This window comes from Colobus angolensis, unplaced genomic scaffold (assembly GCF_000951035.1).
Source record: "Colobus angolensis palliatus isolate OR3802 unplaced genomic scaffold, Cang.pa_1.0 Scaffold237, whole genome shotgun sequence".
NCBI lineage: Eukaryota > Metazoa > Chordata > Mammalia > Primates > Cercopithecidae > Colobus > Colobus angolensis.
Genome location: NW_012115566.1, coordinates 803,734 through 808,758, shown reverse-complemented (window position 1 = coordinate 808,758; position 5,025 = coordinate 803,734).

Sequence of the window (5,025 nt, the reverse complement as noted above, 5' to 3'; positions counted from 1 at the left end):
GAGGCCTCTTTAGTAAGACAAAGAAGCTGCCTCCATGGACATCAAACCAACATAGAATGTTTATCTTCTAGAAGACTAAAAGATCAAAATTTTTAATTGGCTTTTTAAAAGTCTAAACAGTTATAAATGCAGAAGTTTAAAATATATTCACTGATACAAAGTATATACCCAAAGTTCTTGACTTTACCTCATAGTTAGGACAAATAGGCACTTTCCACATGGCATCAGCAAAAATTACTCCAGCCTAAAATTCTTCCCCTATAATAATTGTATATCCTGAAATTGCATTAATATTTGTTCTGAAAATTAATCATGAAAGTAAAATATATAAGGTAATTTTCACTGATTTTTTAAATATTTATTTCACTTATGTAAAAATTGTACTTAAGCAGAACTCAATGGAAATGAAATGAAGTCACAGGAAAAGTCAGAGGAGGCATCTGGGTACCCCATAAGAGGATGAAGACACTGAGTGATCCCTCAAAATAGGGTGAGGAGAGCACAATAGTAAAAAGAGAACATGAAAGGACCCCTAAGGAACAAACCAGTTTATATATATGCGGTATGTGATATATTCAATATAACATAAACTAAATATATATAGTTCTAATAAATTCACTCACAGTTATACACATATATACCCATAAAGACATACATACATGCATAAGTCTTCTGATCTTCTCATTTATGTTAATTCCCACCCATTTAGCTACACTAAATTGTACTCATTTTACTTCTATCAAAGGGATGAAATAAAGCCAGACACATGTCACTCTTGTTCTAATCTCTTTAATGCAGCCTGCTCATTGCCGATTTACCCATCCCAATCAAAGGAGACTTTTCCTGTGTTTTCAACACACACTCACACACAATACCTCCGAAGAAATGCGATGAGAGATCAATTCACAGTCATGAACCAGCTCCTTATTTGTAAGAATATATTTGTTTCAGGCTTGTAGAAGAATTTTGTTTTACCATGATGCGAAATTTAACATGTGCACTATATCACTTCCCCTCACCCAGATGAACGTCACTTTAAACCAGTTTGCCATTAAAAGTTAAGAATCATGGGCATGGTATAGAAATAAAATCAAAGCATAAAAAGAAGTAAATATGTTACAAGACAAAGTTTTCCACATTTTTTTTGCACTAATAATCGTATTTTAATACAAAAAGGAAGTTTAAGCCACAGAGTTCAAACCATTATTACCTTCAAGTGACAAATCAGTGCCTAAGGCTCATGTATTGGTTGTCGGGGCTGTTATTTGAGATTCGAGATGGCTGAAGATCAGCAAATCAGGAGACACTGGCAAGGACACAGGACACTGAATCCAAAAAGGTCCCAGGGACACAGTTCTCCCAACGTGGCAATTAATATCAGGCTCTGTATTATCCAAAGATGAACTGTCCCAGGAGATTATTCTGAAAGAAATACTTTTGACTCTCTGATCTTTCAGTATTGTTTAAATCTGGGCAAAACTGCAAAGATATTTAACTTCTGCCCTCATAGCCTCCCAACATTTAATTTTCTCATTTCTGCTATTAAGTTTCTATCAAAAATCTAGTATTTTATATATGCAAGTACATATAATTAATTTATCATGTTGACTCATAACTTTAAATTCTCTTCTTAATAACTTTAAATTTTGGGGCACCTTGCCTTTTACCTCACCTCTACTGAGACAAAAATGGCAGGTCTGGAGCCTTCCAACAGGGCCTTTTCCTTCATATCTAATAGGCACTTGACTGTTGCTGGAGATAGATATATAAATGTTTTGAATGGTGCCCTTAAACACCTCTGGTCTTTCTCAACTTCAAATGGGCTTTCTTCTGCCCAGAGGTCATTCTGTGTGTATCTTGTGGTTTGTCTCTTGCATCGCAATAGCAAATTTTCAACAAATTCTTAAATCCTCCAACCCAGTGTCCCACAGCTTGGACTTCCAAGACAAAACAGAGGGCCCAGGGGGAAATTCCATTAACTTCCTGTCTGTCACCTATAAATCTATACACATTCATATGCTTCCTTTATGATTTTTTTCAGTTCTCAATAGAGGAAGTGAAACTCTATTTGTCTAAGGCAAATTCTATAAATATTTTAGGGTCCAAGAAAAATCTCATGCATATTCAAGTACGAGCAGGTGATATGAATGACTGAGTGGATCAGGTATAAGAAAAACAATTGCAGAAATGCAATGATGAACATCAACAAACATTTAGCTAAGGTCTATATGCAGTAATAAAAGAGTGGTGCACATTTTGCTGCACATGCCACATCTGAAGAAAAAACAACTGCTGAGCTCTAGTTGATCAATTTTCTATGCATTGAGCCCCATGATTGCAAAGTATTCTGAATCTTCAATAGAATCTAGATTTTTATGAAAGCTTTCATTTTAAAAAATAGTCTATATAAAATAGTTCATGAAGGTGCAGCTTAATCAATTATTACAAAGTGAACACATCTTGATCAAGGAAAGAACGTAAGAAACATTCCAGAATGACTCTCAATTTCATTTCCATATACTACTTATACCTGCCCGTTGTAACCATTATTATGATTCTTTGAACTACATATAAACAAAATCATATAGCATTATTTCTTTTGTTTTCTTTTGTTTCTGCTTTTATTTATTCAATGTTATCTTTGTGAGATTCACTTATGTGGTTGCATGTAACAGTACAGCACAATTTTTTTACTGCATTGTATTTCATTGTATGAATATTCCACAACTCTCTTACCCAGTATAGTACTAATAGGCTAGACATTCAGGTGTTTATGATTTTTGTCTTTTTTGAATATTGCTGTTGCAAATATTTTAGTACATGTATTTGGTAAGAAATGTAAGCATTTTGTCAGGGACTATACTGTGGAGAAATTGCTTAGGTTTGAGGTATGCATATATTCAGCTTTGGTAGATACCACTAATTCTGGAAGTTGGTTGCACAAACTTAAACTCCACAGTATGGTGAGAATTACAGTTGTGCCAAATCTATGCTAACAGTGTTTTCTGCCCTTTTAATTTTAGCCATTCTGGTAGTATGTCATGAATATATCATTATGATTTTAATTTGTACTCACCTACTAACTAATGAAGTTGACCAGTTTTTCTTATATTTATAGTCATTGAGACATCTTATGTGTAATATCCATTCAAGTCCTCAGCTTTTTCCAAATTCATTTGTAGGAAATCTTTGTATATACCAGAGGTTAACAAAATAAAAGACAAGGTTCAAATACTATTTTAGTCAAGTACAACTTTGGCAACAAAACAACATTTTAAAATTGCATAATAGTCCCATGAATTAACATAGATTTGAAAATATTACAAATTAATTCAATTATTTAAATTATTCTACACACTGCTGAAAGTAAATTTATTCAAGAAAAAAATGAATAAATTCATTTTTTCATTGTGTTAGCAAAATAACACAATAAATAACATTTTATAATCAGATAATCAGATAAAAAATCAAGTATTTGATAAATCTCAAAATACACAAAAATAATAAAAATAACTTAGTAAGCTATAAATAGAATGATAGATCCTAATCTGTTAAACAGGATCTGAAAACCCTTTCAGCAAGCATTATGAATATGTTGAACATTTTCTCTTTGAAACTGAGGAAAAGACAAGGACACCTTCTATTTCCATTTCCATTCAAACTACTTTGTTCTAGAGACTTTAGCCAGTATGATAGGATAAGACAAGCAACAGGCAAGATTGGAGTAGAAGAAATAAAATTTCATTATTATATGTATGATTATATCTGTTGAAAATTCAAAGTGATTACAACTATTCATAGATGATTCAAAATTGTATGGATATTAATTATATCTTTGATCCCTATATTCAGTGCTAACTCAATCAAAATTCAAAGACTATTTGTAAAATTTTCTAAGATTATTCTAAAATGTATATAGAATACCAAGTACCATTAATTCTGAGACACTCTTGAAGAAAAAATTGTCAACAAAAAAGAGTCAAACTCCATTAAATATTTAAAGGGTTTTATTCTGAGCCAAATGTGAGTAATCAAGGGCCTGAGGCGCAGGCTCAAGACATCCTGAGAACAAGTGCTCAAGGTGATTGAGTTACAACTTGGTTTTACACATTTTAGGAGCACATAAAAAATCAATCAGTACATGTGGGGTCTATGTTGGTTCAGTCAGGAAAGGTGGAAAAACTCAAAGTGGGGCCTTCCAGGTCAAAGGTAGATTCAAAGATTTTCTTACTGTCAATGGTTGAGAAAATTATTACTATTTAAATACCTAGAATCAATAAAAAGGAGTGTCTGGATTAAAATAAGGGATTATAGAGAACAAGGTTCTTATTATGTAGATGAAGTCTCATAGGTAGTCACCCTTATAAGCAATAGGTGGGCAATGTTTTGTATTCAGACATTTAAAAGGTACTGGACTCTTAGCTAAACTCTTCAGGATCAGAAAAAGACCTGGAAAGGAAAGGCAATTCTCTACAGAATGTAAATTTTCCCCGCAAGAAGCAGTTTTGCACAGACATACTCTCCTCCCTTTGGAATTCAGGCACAACTTGCCAGCATTATTAACTTTAAAACAGAGATCTTAAGACTGACAAAACAGACTCTTTATAGCAATAACATACCAAATTGCAACCTGACTGTAGTATAGCATCACATGATAGATAGCAGGTCCTGAAAGAAATCAAAGTATTTTACCCCAAAATAGATTTCTTTGACACGTTTTAGAATGCCTTTGCAAAGCTGTTGAAGTGTCATCGTTGTCTGGGGTAAATACCCAGGGTTCATTGTCTCGCACTAAGAAGATTAAAGACACGGACACATGTGGGTGAGTTAAGGATCAGAGAGTTTAACAGGCAGAAGAAAGGAGAGAGGCGAGCAGCTCTTTCTCTCTCTCTCTGTCTTATGAGAAAGAGGCTTTGGAAAGGGGAAAAACTGGCTTGTGGCAGACTACAGCATATTTTATAGGCAAGCTTGAGGTGGAGCTGATGTCTGATTTACATAGGGCCCACAGACTGGTTCTATCAGGTG